This window comes from Paramisgurnus dabryanus, chromosome 22, assembly GCF_030506205.2.
Source record: "Paramisgurnus dabryanus chromosome 22, PD_genome_1.1, whole genome shotgun sequence".
In the NCBI taxonomy this organism is placed as follows: Eukaryota; Metazoa; Chordata; class Actinopteri; order Cypriniformes; family Cobitidae; genus Paramisgurnus; species Paramisgurnus dabryanus.
In genome coordinates, this window is record NC_133358.1 from 20,028,190 (window position 1) to 20,047,090 (window position 18,901).

The window sequence follows — 18,901 nt, forward strand, 5'->3', positions numbered from 1 at the left end:
TAATTTCACACAAAATGTGTCAGTTTGCAATTCCTGCCGCAATGCAAACATCACATTTTCAGTGTTTTTACATGGGCTGCCTGCTACAGCATAAGCAAAAACTTCTGTGGTCAGTACGATCCTGACAGAAACCTACAGTAAAGTCAACAATCAGTTGGTGGCTTATTGAAGAGAAATGTGTTTACTTTTTTTAGTAATTGATAAAATGGATGAAAAACACCTCAGCACTGTGAAAACAAGTTTTGCAAAATGTTTACAAATAAATCTGTTTTCTAACTGTGCGTTCCCACCGCCACAAGCGAGAGCATCAAAAAACGCTATGGATGCCCTACCAACGACGCTATAGAAAAAGAGAAGTGGATGCTCCGACACTCGAATGCATTATCTGGAACCCTTTTCCGAATTCTGATTGGTTGCAGCTGAACCGCGTCATATCTCATTATTACCATAAAGTTTCCCTGATTTCAACTCTACTCGATGCTCACACCGGTCATGATGCGCCGTTGCTCGCCGCCGGCTCTCATTGAAAATGAATGATTTCCGGACACTTTGACGCTCTCACCGGTGGCGATGTGAACGCACAGTAAGGTCATATTTGACTGACTCCACTTTGTCAATAATAGGAACAAATAAAAAGTAATGCTGAATGTCTTTCAGCAGCTTTAGCTAAACTAATAATAAACAAAGTCTTGAAAGGCTAAACTTGCAAACAGCACAGCACTAAGGAGTAACTTTGAGCACCTAGATGCGTAATTATAATAAAACGTCTCAAAAAAGGATTCTTTCAATTGTACAAAGATGCAAAGACCTGAAAGAGGTATTAGTTTCACAGTAATTCTTTTAAGATGATGCACACAGTTACCAGTTACTACTGGATTTTTGCTCAGTGGGAATCTTAACTCAGACACACCTCCTCTCCCTGACAAACTTTAAAGCGTCTTTTCTCTCTCTAAGCCTCATTCAAATGGCTTTTATTTTTCCCTCTTTGTTTCTAAAGCTTGCACAGTCTCAGAGTTTCTGAAGAAAACAGTCAGCGCAGAAAAATGTCCCGGGCTCCAGACAGCAACACAAAAGGGTTTGCTGTAAGTTTCCAGAGCGCAAGCCAAGGCGTATGCTCAGCACACACAAGCAGGGCAGAGCAGCGGACGACGTAAATGCCACCAGAGTTTATAGCACACAAACTGTTTTGGTTACATGATTCTAAAGCTCTGCGACAGCATGTGGGCCATTATACTTGTTAAAAAAAAGTCAATTTCAAACTCTTGACACTTGATTTCTGAATGAAAAAAACAAATTGTTGATTTTAAGTGGAAATAATGTGCATCAATGTGCTCAATGGGCAGAGCACTGCATTAGCAGCACATAGGTTTGAAACCCCATACTGTACAAACTGATATAAAGCCTTCTCAAAAAGCATCTGCCAAATATAAACAAAATGTTCAGGAACATACGTTAAGTAAATAGTTACCAATTAATACCAGTTATATGTTTGACCCAGTGTGTAAAAACCTAGCTAATGTCATGTTTTAATTTGAGCCCAATTTCAATTCTATTTTATACCCCTACGCCTACCCCTCACACCTTTACCTTTTAAGCAGAGTGAAAAGGGGAACTGTTAAATATATTCCCCTAAGAAAAATGGGACACCACTACTATAACACCATATGACATCATAAGTCCTACATCAAAGTAATGTTTATAAACGTATTGCTGTCATCTTGTGCAATAAGTAATGCAGGATATGTATGCAAACTTTAGAAAATTTCTTACCCCTTTGTTTAAAGTGAGGTCCTGAAAAATCTTTGTTTTAAGGGCACTACCCCTAGCCTGCGTGTACCCATGCTGCCTTGCGCGCAAATTTATTCACGCTGCAAGTCTAGCATGGAAACTATGGACCAATTTTGCCCCTGATATAGGGAACCAATTACAGAAAGGGGAGGGGGCAGCAAGACGATGATGACGTCTATGCGACACACCAAAGCAGTTTTGTTATCCAACACAGCAGCAGACGCGAAGTTACTTTTCAATGCAGCCTTAAGGGCTGTCCACACGGAGACGCTTATCATTATATACGTATACAATTTTTATCGTATTGGCGATTCGTCCACACGGATCCGGCGTTTCGGGAGACTGAAACCGCTATTTTTTGATTTTTTCTCTTGGTTTGTATACAGCGCGCAAGGTTATGCGCATGCTCAAAGTCTATTTCTCCGTGTATAGTGTATATATGTGGCAGAATTACAGTGCCCCATACTGGTCTGGCATATATACTACACCGGTTTCAGAGGTTTCGTGTAGAGCCCGACCGATTTATCGTTTTGCCGATTTTATCGGCCGATATGAGCATGTCGCAGATATATCTGTATCGGCGTATAAGCCGCAGATATGCGCCAGTATGAACGTTTGTTACAGAACACATTACATGCATTTGAAAGATGTAAGTACTTGTTTGTCCAGCAGAGTGCGCCCTACTGGTTGCTAATGGTGACCCAGGTCACTCACTGTAGTGACACCATCCAATCCCCCACCCCCTTCACTTCAGTCAGTCTCTCAGTTCAAGTGGCATGGAAGCAGTCACGCAGTGTCTTCTTCACAACATTGTTACACCTGGTATTAAGACGCGCTTTGGTCGATTGGATTATAAATGGACAAGAGAGACGCATTCCCGTTTACATTTGGTGTTTTTAATCCGTCTCTTTGTCGACTTGCGAGTTAAAACGCAAGCGGGAGAAATGACGCGAGACGGAGAAATGACACGTTTAAACTACGCGCAGCCATGCACTTATATAACACTATATGAGATTACTGCTGCTTGTGTTGTTAGTTAACATGCTCATTTCAGAGCAATTGATTCAATAAGCTCGCGCAACTCTACACCCTTGCTAAATAAAAGTGGCGGAGCGAATACGCTTTAGTTTTATAAAAGTCTAAAGTTTGCACGGAACCCTGGGTTTGTGTTATAAAAACGTTGTGCACAACATTAAACATAGCGTACATTAGTATGTGCTCCGTCAAGCATTGTCTTCGTAACGGTGAGTGGCTAACAAATTTGTGAAGTACACAACTTACTGTAAAGCTAATAATCAATGACTTCATAAGTTTCTCTTTATAACGTTATTCTTGTCAAAACTGCAAACGTTTTATGTATTTTGTTCTCTTTGTGTTTTAAAGTTATTTATAATAAGTCAAGTTTACTGTTTAGTGCACTGATATCCGACTTATTTTGGATAATAAAGTTTATTGTTAACTTCTTGCCTATAGTACATATCTTTGTCACATCAATTTAAGTGTTGGATCACCACATTTGTGAGTGATCACCACATTTTTGAGTGGTCATTGCATTGCATTGTATTTATTCATATACAGTATATTATGTTAAAGTATATAGTGTATTGTATGTACAGTACTGTAGTATATTATACTGTAGTATATGTGTACTGAACTATAATATACACATAAAGAATATCGGCGGATATATCGTTATCGGTCTTTTTTACTCCCTAATATCTGTATCGGCATCGGCCCAAAAAAACGCATATCGGTCGGGCTCTAGTTTCGTGTGTGCGCAGATATTTCTTGAGAAGACGCCGTGTTTACGGATTATTTTTTTAGAACAAGGAAAAACAATGATCGGATAGGGAATGCACCAGCTTCGTGTGGACAAAGCCTTAGATACTGTTGAAAGTAGTTTTGAACACAAGTTTATAAAAAAATAGCAACTTTTGGCATTAAACAATTTCATATCCAAGAAGGATGTTTGGATATCTCAAGACATGATACAGGGCTCAACACAAATAATTTTTTATACTGGCCTGGTGGTTCAGGTTTTCACTTGCCCTGCCAAAATTTTTACTGGCCCAGTGGCCCCAATAAAAGAATGTCAATGTCAAAAATTTAAAAATAATAATTAAAAAGTCAAATATAATTGTATGCATACAGACATGTTCCAACGAAAAAAGACTCCTAACTTTTCTGCTTTACATGTAAACTGACAGCAAACTGTGCAAAATATTGCATCGTTTCTCTTGTTGTTTTACTCAAGTAAATGTCTGCTTCCAAGATGTTAAATAATATACATTGATGAAAATATATTTTAGTGACTGAGGATGAAGCACTGGTCCGATCGGGCAAGTGACAATACTTTTTACTGGCCTGAACATCTTTCACACTTGCCCCGGGCTACCGGGCAGTCCTTTATTGTGAGCCCCGATGATAGCCACTGAGTTTTATAGGAACAACCTGCTAGGCATTGACGTTGACGAAGTACAATTAACTTATAAATGCTAAGTGGTATTTATTAATATCATATTGTCATTATGTCTGTACTGTGGTTGTCACAGTGCCACTAAGTTGTGTTGCTTTTCAATATCATTATACAGCTACCAGTTTGGTTGCATAGCTTTCAGCTGTGTGCACACGCATAATTTAAACGATTGGCTAAGCTACGTACAGACGGATTTGATAGACATTAGTAGCGCCCAATAAACGGGTAAACTCCCCTTCCACTTGAGCAATAGGAGGCAGCTGCAGGATCTCTTAAACCTAAATGAAGTTAAATCCTAATTTCTAATTCTAATCGAATAACTTCAGGACATTAGTCTGCTTAAAAAGCTCAAGATCTGTTTAGTGCCAAGAGAGGTCACACTTAATACTGACTGATGCCTAAAAAAGACATTTAGTCCTAAAAATTTTTGTTTTTAAATTTTGTTTACATATTTCCTGTATTTTCTGTTTGTATCTTAATAAAGAGAGTGAAAATAAATATGGATGGACATTAAAACTTTGCTTTAACAATAAAGCTGATGTGGTGGCCTAAGACATTGCACAGGTCTGTAAAATCTAAATTAAATAATAAAGAGTTTAGCGTAGATATCACAAGGTCACAATTTTTGAATGTTTGAATGGAATATTTGGATGAATAACTTTACTCATTGTGCCAACATCTGAAAGCACTTACTTTCTCTTCCTTTCCATGTTAAAACAAGTCACTGGATGGAAAACCCAGTGCATCTTTTAAATTTTGAGAGATATGTACTGTCACATCTTCAAATTGGCACCTTAAAATCCATTTAAACAGGAACACAGGCGTTTGAGTTGACCTTGTGGCTGCCACAAACACATTTAAGTGCTGAGGGACTGACGTGCTGCCAAAAAGCAGGTGGCTCTCCAACATAGCGGCGGGCATCACGTTAAACCCCTCTGCCCTTTCAGCGTCTGGCACCAACCGCCAGCTCTCCAGCCCATCTGCTCAGTTACTCCACACAGTACAAGAGACACCCGCTTACCCATGCACCCATCTGCAAAAGCTTCCATTCACGGCACGTGCACTTCACGCAATACTTCGAATCAGACAGACTCAAAATCCAAAAATACCACTCTAAAAACAAACGGTGCTATATAGCACCAAAAGTGGTTATTTGCTCGTAATCATAGAAGAACCGTTTTTAGTGCCATATAGCACCGGTGAAGCACCAGTGAAGCACCTGTGTAGAACCATATAGTGCTATGTAGAACCAAATGTGGTGCTATATGGCCCCTATATGGTTCTACACAGGTGCTTCACCGGTTCTTCACCGGTGCTATATGGCACTAAAAACGGTTCTTCTATGGTTACGATTCAAATCAACAGTTTTGGTGCTATATAGCATGGTTTGTTTTTTTAGAGTGTATGCTTTTGCTCACAATGCTGAAAAATCCAATGCAACTTTCATGGTTTGATCTTAGATTTTATAAAAACCCATCCGAGGGCGTAGTGGAAAATCTAATGCAACTTGGCTAGTTTACGTTGACAATGATCTCAGGCTTTACAAAAAGCCATATTAGGATTTGGGCGAAAGAATAAAGGGAAACTAATGCTTTAATGCAGTTACATTTGTTCCAGTTTGCTACCTATCATTAATGTAACAGATTCTGTGAACTATTTAAGACATCTGACATTCACTGCTACTGTACCTAAGGGTGGACATTTGGCAGGAAATTAAGTCAGGCTTCATGGTCCATTTTCTCCAGTATATTACATCACCTCTCCAAATGAAGTAAAGTCAAGGTGAGTTGCATTTCGTGTTTTTTTTTCCCACTTTTCCATGAATTCCGAGGACATCTCACCAGCTGTAGTTCCTAATGACTCATGGAAAATTGTTCACTATTTCACAGTACTGAACAAAAAACCTCACTGATTGTAACCAAGCACATGAGCTGAACAAATGTAAAACCGAATCTATTTGTAATGCCACATGTGTTGGGGAAAGCAGTCTTTGTATGGCCTTGGTGATCATGGCAAGTTAAAGTGAAATAATCACAAACATTCTTTCAGAACGGAGCTGTGTGACAGATTTACTAAATTATAAAACAAAATTATACAGCTTTGATGAATACACTGTAATTGATTTTTTTTTTTTGACGGATTCAGCGGTTTGTGTAACTGCAGGTTGTGCCAAGCAATGTCAAAATTTGGCAAAGTATTCAAATATTCGGTGGTGACAGGTGTTTACTGATTGGAATGATGTATTACTTGATTTCTCAAATGGTATATAATGGGTAGCAGCTGTTTTTGCACTGTCAGAATAGTCATTGGTAAGTTATAAATATTGGTATCTTTACATGCATTAAATTCCAAAAAATAATAAAATCTAAAAGGAAAGAATTGTATTTATTGGGTTATCAAAGACATGGACATTGCATATATATTGCTGCTTGGTTGTGTCATATATGACAAATTTCTGCATTGAATTCTCAAAAAACTCTATCATGATATCTACTGTTGTCTTGATATAAAACATACCGTCATCTTAGGAAAATGGTACAAAGTTTGTCAAAGCGATGGTACCTTTTAAAACGGTGCTATATGTACCACCTTTTTGAGTAAAAAAAGTATACTTTTGGAAAAGTTACTGCCCCAGTGACAACTTTTTTATACCTTCTTGTACCTTTTTTCTGAGAGTGTATAAAAGCTTAGATATTGTGTCCTTAAGGGTCCTGCATAGTGGGCCATGAGCTTTTTATAGCTGTGTAGCTCTGGTCTATATCAACAAAGTTAAATGCGGTTCAACAAACACCATTTCAATCACTTAGGTCTGAATCAAAAGATGACACAGGATTCCTGACACTATTTCTATTTTAAAGCATGATGTCTTGAGATCACTTAAATTAATTGAGAATTGATAAAAGTTCAAAGCAAACTCAGGGCTCCAGACTGCCCCCAAATGGTTGCATTTTGCCCCTAAAATTTGAGAGTGTGCATCCAGTCGCACATGTGCAACCAGTAAATTTTACCTTTTTTTCCAAAAGTGCACAATAAAATGTGACACTGAATTTGAAACAGCACATTGTACTTTCTGCATCTATCATTAAAGTATTTATTAGTAATACAGTGGAAATTAGTAGAAATGTGAATATTTGGTTAGCATGTTGATTTACGGTGTGTGCCCCTAAATTTTCTGGTTGCGCCCCTAAAATTTTCAGTTGGGGCCACTGTGCTCCTAGTGAAAAAAGTTAGTCTGGAGCCCTGAAACTGTGAGGCCAACCAGAATGAAATGCTGTTGACTCACAATGCACTTCAGTAGGCTCTTTTAAAAATGGAACAAAGTGGTTACCACTTTCCCAAATGACTATTTTAACAATCATGCGCATAACAAAAGCCCACTAAGTTGTATCCGTTTATTTACTGTCGTGTGAGTGATAAGAAAGTTCAGCACTGTTATTTCTGTGATGAATAAACCCAATTGGCCAGCTCGCAACGATTAGGACAGCCCTCTTCTTTTAACTATGTGACTTACGGGTTGTGACGGTGCCTCTTTTGGGAAATGACACACACAACATCTTCTTCACAACAGCCATTCCTTCTAGGGGCTGCCAAGGAGAGTGGTGCTGCTTAAGTAATGCTAAGCCAATCTCGCACGCTGGGCTCCTAATCTACTTTTCAGCATTGTTTTTTTGTCATGGGTGAGGTGCGCCTACCTTCCTGCGCACACATACGCACACCATTGGTGCAAACACACACAGTCACACAGACTCCCTCAGTAGACAATTCACTTTCTGCAGCATGGATTCATTTCTTTGCCAATATACACAACTTGATCTGGAGTGGTCTCCACAGGGTGCAAAAAAGGCATATGCACTTAAAAAGTGGGACAAGTCAAAGCAAAAGAACAACTTCCATGTATCGGAAAGAACACAGATGCATACGCATATACAAACTTACAGTACATTGGTGTAAGGGATAATATAAAGGACCCAGCCAGGGATAGAGCACAGACTGCTCCATCCCTTCCCAGCAAGTAATAGCATTTCACCCTATAGACCCGATATAGTCCGGCTATGAGAAACCCACTTTTAGACAAAATAAACTTGAATTTGGGGGCATATAATTTTTGACTTGCGAGATGTATGATAGATACACAGATAGAGAAAGTTATTTTAAAAAGTTGACTTTATCAACTTTTTCAACACAGCTACCAGATCTGTGTAAAATAATGTACTGAATTAAACTGAACATATTAACATTGAATTACGCATTCTGTGCGCCTGAGCGGGAACAATTTGAGTCAGAAACGGAGATGGCAGGCCAGAGCTTGACATTTTTTGCGATCATAGAAAACACCTGCAAGGCCTGAAAGAGATCAAGCCTAATCCAAGTAAGATAAAGCAAAAGTAACTTAAAAGTATTGTAAGCATTACTTTTCATGAAAAGTAACTAAGTAACGAAATTAGTTACTTTTTTGGGGAGTAACTTAATATTGCAATGCATTACTTTTAAAAGTAACTTTCCCCAACACTGTATATATTATTAGTGCAACCAAAAGCAACAACCAGACATTATGATGCTGGGAAACCGTTTTAATAAACTTTCTGAGTTGCTAACACGTTAGAACCAATGGGGAATAACACCAGTTCTGTTGCCCAAATGCGCGCGCAGGCTGTTTGATCACATGAGTTGTAAAAGGGTCTATTAGATGTCTTTTAAACGCAAAAATGCTTGCTGGTTTGTGCAAAATCAGTTTTGATGCTCTGTTGCAAATATGTAAAAATATGATTTAATATTTTTTTAATATTATAGTACCCTATTCATATAATATATTTCGAAAATGTATTTCAGAAGATTATTTATGCAGTTGTAATTGTTGCGTGCGCATGCATTTATACTATATCTTACTACCACTTTAGATTCATCTTTCGTGCCACCTTTGCATTGTAAAGACAAAGCAAGCTCAGCTCACTAGGCTGTGCAATTAATTCAAAACTTTTACAAATCAAACTTTACCTGTCGAGTAGAAACTTTGCGACTGTCATACAATTCGTAAACACTTTATCTCTTGCGCCCCTCAGACATTTAGAAAAAACACGGTTAGAACGCGAGCTTCAATGAATGGCTGAAACTGTATGCTGAAAATGAACCTATAGGGACGAGCACGTACGACGGCTTTACATAAATATATCATTAGAATGATTGACAACTAGGATGACCAATAGTCTTGATGATCCACCCCGGAAAAAGAAAATCCTCTGCTATACCTTAAATAAAAAAGTTAAATGAATGCATGTTTTCATAGTCACTGTGTAATCGTGCTAAATAATTGTGACCATGATTTTTACTAATATAACCTTAATTTTGCCCATAATCGAGCTGCTCTTCAGCTCACAGCAAACATCTTGATAATTTTTTTTTCCTATGGCTGTCATTGATTCTTCTCCCAGAACGTGTTTATTTTTGAGACAGAAAACAAGCACCATCTGCACAATAATATGCTGTTTTCATTGTAAGCCGTAATTCTCTCACGAACCCACATGCATTACATAATTTATTTGTTGTTCTGCTCATTCGTCTTAATATATAGAATAGCAGATGTCTCCAGGTCAGACATCCGAAATTTGTGTTTAATGTCACTGGAATTTCAATTATTACTCCTGACCCTGCCTGCAGTTAAACCACTTTTCAAAGTTTCACAGGTCATGACAGGTTAAAAGAGGATTTCACACATCTGTCACTCTTGAATGACACTTCTTTTGCAAGCATTTTCTCCCATCACGTCAATAACACTTCAACATGCCAAAGGGACCATCTCAGTCGCATGTGAGAAACAATAACTGCTGTTAGATTAAATCGCTCTTAACATCTGACACGCTGGTGAACAAGAACCTTTAACAACCCCGCACAAGCAGCAGCAGTCAGGCCAATTACAGAGATCTCCTGCAATTCAACTTCTTTAAAAGGGTTAGTATATTTTGATCAAAACCAGTATACTTTCAGATAAAAGATACAAGTAGATCACAAGTTGTCACATTTTCAAAAAGTACATGTTTGTACCTAAAAGGTGCATATTGGTACCTCAAAGGTGCATATATACACCAAAATAGTACCTTTTTTCTGAGAGTGGTTTGTATGGTCAGCCGGAAACCACATAAGTCATATCATGGTGTTTTTTTTTCACATTTATAATAAACTACAGTAAGAAACAAGGATTCATAAATTATCATTAAAATATGATGACATACGTTTGTAATACGTTTCTAATATGGAACTAAATAGATCTGCACACCAGCATATTAGACACACATGATAGGGGTTTCCTTTGACTCATTAAAAAGTACCAAAGTGCTGAATAACACATGACCGCATTAAGAAGCTTAACAGATAACAGACCAGTTGTTCAATTCAAAACTTAAAAACCTGACTCAAATTTAGACATTTTGATGTCTTACACTTAAAAAAGATTTTCTCTTTATCAACAACACTGAACTTGAAGTAAAAGCACCACCCCTGTTGTTTTCACACACGAAGAGCCTGCAGGAGCTGCTCAAATAACAATGACCCCTGGCCCTTGACTCTTTGGTGGGTTCGTGTCCAATCATTCAAGAAAGTGATAAGACCACTGTGATTTCCTCTGTGTCCGAGACAGCAAGCCCTGAGATTAGGCCTAAAATTAATGACCCATCATGAAGATCTGCAGCAGACCAGACAACACTTTGACTTAAAGCCACGAAACCGGCGTTCCCTGAAGGAAACGGGATAAAATACCACATTTCCCCGACATCCTAATCTGAGATGGTTATTCATCATAGACTCCTCTCCCAAAATATTCCTTTAGGGATTCCTGAAAATGTGTAAATTCAAGTACCTAAACAGATCTTTTATTTGACATAAGTAGTTAAAACTTAAAACTTTATGGATTTAATGATTAAACTGACACACGTATCATTTCCCCTGTACATTTCCTTTCATTACTAGGGAGTAGGGCTGTAATGATTTATCGTGTGTGCCATTTAAATTCCTGTTTGAAATCGATTCTGAATCGCAAGGCTACGATTCTGTGTTTCATGCACAGCTTGTGCGAGTACTACGTCATTTGGTCATAAGGAAGTCTCTATCAATCTAAAATCACTATGAGTCAAAGTAGTTTATAACGTGCACGGTTCGTCTCGCATACGATTTGCGGATTAATACGCAAATTTAAATAGGGAAAGTTTATGATGTGCATGTGTTTCAAAGGCTTGCAAATGTTAACATTCAAGTGATTTTAAACAATTTAACCACAAAAGGCGCTAAAGTGCAATGAAAAACAACTTAACGTTTTTATGTGGGTCGACTGTTTATGCTGCACCACTTGGAATTCGCCCTCCGTCTGTGTGTGAGCGCGTTTAAGTGCACTCAAAAGTGCATACACGGGAGACGCGTTTCAAAAAGCAAGTGAACATCAAATATTTCTGTTCTTGACAGGGCACATACAAACAAAATGATATCCATAGTATTCTTTTTCTAATAAAAACATTTGTTTATGTCTTAAGTTTTATGTATAGATTATAGTTAGAAACCAGTCTGTGCTTATTTGGTCTTAAAGAAACAGTAACCTCAATTAACCTACTTAAGTCTGTGACATCATTAATGTTAATCAAATGACCCAAGACAAAGAGAAAATGTAGCTCTAAAAATAATAAGTATATTCAATGTATACAATAAAGACAGTGTTAGAATTCATTTGAATCGATTTCTGTACCTAATGCTAATTTTAGACCTTACTTAATGTGCAACTTTGTTCTTTTTTATAAAATGTTTGTAATTTCTTTATTTGCTGATCCGAAAAAGGATCACATCCGTGCCTCAAGAACCATAATGTGATCAGAACCGTGAGTTTTGTGATCCGTAATACCCCTAGTAGGAAACATCTGATTAGTTGACAGACACGTTACGTGCCTGGTCAGGCTTGTGCTGTTTTAACAATGCATTTTATTGATTAAGCCTTGAAAATGTAAGCATTGGATTATCTTTCATTAAACTGTGATGTTTCAATTTATTAGGAGTATGAAAAAAAAATTAGAGATGAACCAATATTTAAAAATTGTCAACCGATGCCAAAAACTTGCATTATTTAAATTCTGAAGAATGCATTTTGAAATTATTAATTTATATAATGACAATTTATATTGAACATTAGAAAATGTAAAGAAACATTACTAGTTTATACACAAAGCTCAAATGCATTGCATTACATCCTGTTCTTTTTTTACTTAGAGAATCGACCATATCGGCTGTTTTTATACTTTATAATTCAACCAAAGTAAGGTTTTATTTTATTTGTCTGCTGTGTTTATGAATTTTATAGTTGTCATTGAGTTATAACATATTTCCATACATTAACACTTTACAATAAGGTTGTATTTATTAACATTAGTAAATGCATTAGCTGACATACACTAACTATGAGCAATAGTTTTTCAGCATTTATTGATCTTTGTTAGTAGTTATGTCAAAACAATCGTTCATGTTAGGCATTAACTTATGTTAACAATTACAAGTTTTGATAAAAAAAAGATAACACAAACGATAAATAAATGGTGTAGAAGTATTGTCTTTTGTGTGTTTATGATAGCTAGTGCATACAATATTATTGTGTGTGTATACCCATAATAATATAAGTGTTACCCATTACATTTTACTGTATATTTAAAGCAGTAAAGAAAACGTAACGATTAAACGCAAACTCACTTAATTGCATTGCTAAAAATTAACCTGATGATTTTTTTGCCCCATGCAAGGGAAAATATTGGCAGGGCTAATCTGAACTACTAGTCGCAACCAGCGCCACCATAACAAATCTTTACTCTTAAGCCCTAGCTGGCTAGCTAGCTAGTGGGTATCACAACAGGTGTGCTCAACGTGATGCTTTGACATACCTCTTGCATTGGTAGTGGACTTCCAGCACACTTTTGCCCAAAGCATAACATCAATAGCCCTGAAAGACCCATAATCGATACCGTTATACTGTATGTGCATCTAACTGCACTTGACTCTAAGGTGAGTCTAACAATTCATTTAGGCTTTTGGTTTAAAGGCAACCTTGAATTTATTGCAACAAAGGTACAAAGTTCAATGAGATTCCTTTCTTTGACCCTGCCAAGACATATTTATGATAATGGGCTTGGCTGAAAAAAGACACGTTCACACTGCAGCCAGATATTGAACAAGACTTGCCTTGCCTACTAGGGTTGTGCCGATAGACGATATCATCGTCCATCGTGATGGTTGACTGACATCACGATGGAGAGACACCATCGTGATGCCACGCCCCCTCCCCACTCCGCTGCGAGTCGACATACACTTACTCTCTTCTATATAGACTATAGTTAACCTAATATCTTTGCGTGAATTGGTCTATAAATTAAATAGAAGACGTGAGACGTGACGTGTGTTAGTCTGTGAAATGTCGGGCATTTGATCTTGACTAGGGATGGGCACGGATATTCGAATGGCAATAATAATTCGAATTTAAAAAATGCTATTCGAATGTTTGTTTGTTTTTAATGTGCCACCAAAGGGTAACAACTTATTTAATGGTTTTTCACTTCATCTATACTGTCTTTTACAGACTTAAATGTAAAATATACATGAACATTAATTTGTATGTATTTCAGATTGTTTGGCAATGCAGATTGCAGACGAATTTAAGTTTTTCCTTTTATCTCCGGGTTTGTCCCCGCCGCGCCGTATTTGGCCACTGGCTCAGTGAGGGCTCACGTGTTATTAAACGTTTGTTCTCCGCCGCCCGAATCAACACATCATGAGAGATTTGTAAGCTTTCTGTTATAAAGTCTACTTTATTTTGTTAATAAAGAGACAGACACGGAGAACGAAATGAAACGGAGAACATTTATTATTTGCGGTGCTCTTTCGAAAATTAACCGGATAACTGCACATGGCAGTTTAATGGCAATAATTAAATATAAGTTTAGCTTGCTGTGGATATTTCCTAATTATAAGCCTTCTGTGAAATTATGACAAAATGAAAAATACAAAACACGCATGTCTTAATTAACATAATTTAAATAAACGAATATTCGTTCTTTAAGAGCTTAAATATTCGAAAAATTAAATATTAAAAAAATTAGTAAATTACTGGAAAATGCCCATCCCTAATCTTGACATTGCTAGAATCTTGTCTTTTTACATGTTGTACATTTATCTTAAAATATTTAATTTTGTACAAGAAAACAGCCCATATTAATCATTTATTAGTAGCCTTTTGTAGTGTCTCGGGAGATCGTGCTCATTGTTACATTGAGGCTATACTGCACTGAAGCGGCAGATTAAGATATAAACCCAGAATTCAGGGAACGTCAAGAACAAGAAAACGGGAACAACACTCCGACCGAAACGCGGGATTTACATACACAGACCATGTTTAAATTTAGATGTGTCTGGCCCTGTTCACTTTGTCTAGTTTTAATAAGCTGCGGATTGAAGTGCTGGCTGCTCCCCGCGGTGCTGAAGACCCGCTCTCTGACGGAGTACTGGTGGCACATATGCGCAGATATTTACGTGCAAAATTTGGAAAGCGCGGAGTCGTCGTTGGGTTAGTAAAATAATGAAATTATAGCTTTTAAATAGAAAAAAATATTTATGTAAAGAGATTAAAAGGTGCTTAAAAGTGCACAACTCTTCTTCAGTGGATTAAAGCTACCTTTTCCCCTTATGTGCAACCTATAGGAAAGAGACATTAGTTGGGATAGTAAAATAACAAAATTATAGATTTTAAGTACAGAATAGTATTTATGTAAAATATATATTAAAATAAAAAGTGCACAACTCTTCTTAAGTGGAAGTAATAAAGTAAAATAACGAATAAAAATTATATAATAACGAATAATAACGAAAAATTAAAATACCCCCCGCCTAACGATATCATCGTCCATCGCGATGGTTTACGTAACCATCGTCAACTGCCAATTTATGGGGACATCGCCCAACCCTATTGCCTACAAGTAACAACCTGACAATGGCACAGGAAAACATTAACTTGTACAGTCAAGGGCAGCATTTCTAAAAGAGCTATTCAAGAACTTAGAAACATTATGGGGAGTATAACTGATAAGTGATAGATCGATATATTGCGAAGGCAGATATAATCAATAGATATTTTGATTAATTTTTATTATCGGCATAGGACGATAAATCTTTGTAATCAGCCAGTCAATTTCTCTATTACTTAAATTTTTTGTTTGAAATAAAAATACACTCAGTGTCATTCAATGTAAAGCCAAAGTCAGACAGAAAGTAAAATGACCAATCATTTGTCACTTTTTTAACATGACTTTATCAGGGCTCAACATAAAGGACTGCCCGGTGGCCCGGGGCAAGCGTGAAAAACGTTCGGGCCAGTAAAAAGGATTGTCACTTGCCCGATCGGGCCAGTGCTTCATCCTCAGTCACTAAAATATATTTTCATCAATGTATATTATTTAACATCTTGGAAGCAGACATTTACTTGAGTGAAACAACAAAAGAAACGATGCAATATTTTGCCCAGTTTACTGTCAGTTTACAGGTAAAGCAGAAAAGTTAGGAGTCTTTTTTCGTTGGAACATGTCTGTTGTATATGCATAGAATTATATTTGACTTTTGAATTATTATTTTTAAATATGTGACACTGACATTTTTTTATTGGGGCCACTGGGCCAGTGAAAATTTTGGCAGGGCAAGTGAAAACCTGAACCACCGGCCCGACCAGGCCAGTATAAAAAATTATTTGTGTTGTTGAGCCCTGCTTTATGCTGTGTCACACACAACAACAAACTGGTACAAAATACTTATTCAAACAGTACGTGAGATGTCAGATTCACTTATTATGTAAATTATTATTTATGTAAATATGTTTAAGTACTTTAAAAGGTTATATTTATAAATGTTAAAATAACAAATGTTTATGTATCACCAATTTTTTTGTTTGTCTCTTATTTACTGTAATTACATACATTTGTGTTATATCGGCTTCACCGCTTTCTTAATATCAGTATCGACATCGGACATATATATGTATGTATGTATGTATGTATGTAATGTATATATAGAAAATTAAGAATTAAGAGTCGCTATTTTTGTGACTTGTGACTTGCCTTGACAAAAAATAAAATACTTGAGACTTGACTCGGACTTTGAAGTTAAAGACTCGGGACTTGACTTGACTTGAGACACGATTACTTGAATGACTTGAGTGTTAATCACATCATGTTTTCAGTTTGAATATAAAATATATAAACTATTTTTAAAAAATAAAGTTGACCCAGCTGGAGCGCAGGCTAAGAATGGCGTTGTCATGACTGAATCACGACACTATCATCAGTCATGCCCTCTCGTACCTTACCCACACCATGCCCACATAGAACAGATATCAAAATGTCAGCCGGAGGGGTAGCGGGGGTCATCGCTTTCAGCTTCAACACGATGGCAAAAGACGAACAGCGCGTTGCAAGACATGCAACATTAAAATCATGGGCAGCCAGACGACAACCTCCAATTTCGTCCGTCATTTGAAGGTTAGTTGGTAGTTAGCTAATGTAATAATAGCTTAAGTAGCCATTAACCCTCATCATACCGTGTTGGGGACAAATGTGGGCAAAATAATTTTTATTTATTTTTTAAAAAATACTTCCCTTGATCTGAGCGGTACGAGACTTGGCTACTGTGTCTTGGTTTGCCACCTGAACACACACAGAGAAAAATGACTGGATTCTACAATGGTAGGGCCGGTTCACATATCACGTCTTTTGCGCGCTCAAGTTCGTTATTTCAAATGTAGGCACGCGAACGGAAGAGATTACAATTTTGTTTGATTCCATGATGTATTTTACTGAATAAGTATTTCTTTATATCTTTATATTCTATATATCTTTATTAAGATCAGATTCTGCAGGTAAAATTACAATAATAAGGTGACTTGACTTGGACTTGACCTACTACAGGACTTGACTTGACTTGACATAGCCTGTGACTCGACTTGACTTGACTTGCCCAAGAAAAAAAATACTTGGGACTTACTTGAGACTTGAAGGTTCAGACTTGAGACTTACTTGAGACTTGCACATGTGTGACTTGGTCCCATCTTTGCAATTTAGTATACCTGTATCTGAGCCTAAATCCTAACAATCTGACAATTAGCTTTCATAATCAAAGTACGGACAACAGCTCTTAACCTCCTAAGACCCGAGCCTTGGTTTGGCCTGCATTTTAGATTTCTTCCAGCTATTTGGGGTTAGGAAGAACCAATAAATATATTAACCTATAAATGTGATGTCCACGTATGTGGACAGGCACACCAGGCCGTAGGAGGTTAAACAAGTGTAACAATCTTACACTAAACGTGTCAAAAGTGAAAATTGGGGTGAAAAAACTTCCCATTTTCTATTTTTCATGAATCACAGAATGTAAATGCTCTTTTTCCAATACAATGACAGTGAACAGACAATGAATCCGTCCAACATTATGTACAACATCTTTGTTTGTGCAAGCAAATCAAACAGGTCTGGACCAACATAAGGGTAATGTAAATGATAACATTTATAATTCCTTTAAAAGAAACTTTGTTTGTTTGTTTGTGTATTGAATTTTTGGCAATTATTAATAGTCACATAGGCTATGCCAACATAAATAGTATACATATACACACAGGTATGTTAAACGACAGAAGTAATATATTGTTTAGATATAGATAATGAGACAAAGATATCCATGTTTATATCTTGGCTGTGTAGGCACATAAATATCACATATAATGTCATTATCCATATAACTCACACCAGCATAATAGACATTTATATGGTACGTTAGGTGTCATTTCAGTGTCAAGTTCAGCTTCAACAAAAAGCAAAGACTTTCGCTTTTAACTCATAAGTATGTCTTTGGTTTTAGAAGCGGTGAACTGGGACTCTCTGAATTGAACTAGATCTGTATTTTTCCTTTTATGGCAAATATTTGCATATTACAGTTCATTTAAGTACATTCGTTATTATTCCATAACTCACCTTACGTGCGTATATTCATACTGGATCTTGCACTTTAGAAACCAGAAATGTGTGATTCAAAGCAGTCGGATCACTGGGTTAAATGCAGCGAAGAGGAAAAATCCCCAAAAGATAGTATAGTTATAAGATAATAATAACAGTATATCCGGAAGCAGCGAGGACTTGGATACAGTTGTCACGCGAAATATGGAGAAACAGCACAAATCCAACCTATCGAGAAGACTTGCAGATTATGTTTGTTGGAGTCGCAGACAATAATAATCCAGGCTGTGTGTGCTTGGAAAAACTGCTAATCTCGTCGACTGCGCGCCGTCAAAAGCAGAAACTTTCCCCTCCGCAAACACTGCCGGTCGGCGAGTTTTTCCACAGAAAAGCAAGCGCTCTGAGGTCACAAATAGCACGAGCCTCAGGAAGCGATGACGCGAGTGCTGCACAGACCGTCGGTGATATTTTGGCGCCCTCGGCTGACTGTGGTGCACATTATATGTGCAAAAAAGTTTGCCTTGCTATATTAGGCTTGCTATTTATCGGTTTTATAAGTTTTATTTAGAAAATAAGCTATGCTCCATAAGAAACTAATTTAATTAATTTACACTCTATGTAGTTTTCACAT

The 18,901-nt window shown here is 37.1% G+C and overlaps 1 protein-coding gene across 1 annotated transcript in view; it reads right to left on the reverse strand.

Annotated features, from left to right (window-relative positions):
* map3k22 (mitogen-activated protein kinase kinase kinase 22) overlaps positions 1 to 18,669 on the reverse strand; it is a 71,714-nt gene extending 53,045 nt beyond the window's left edge. The window contains exon 1 of the mRNA XM_065258119.2: positions 18,289 to 18,669. The gene's annotated coding sequence lies outside the window, so the exon portion shown is untranslated. The remainder of the gene's footprint in view (positions 1 to 18,288) is intronic.
* Positions 18,670 to 18,901: the final 232 nt, after the last annotated feature.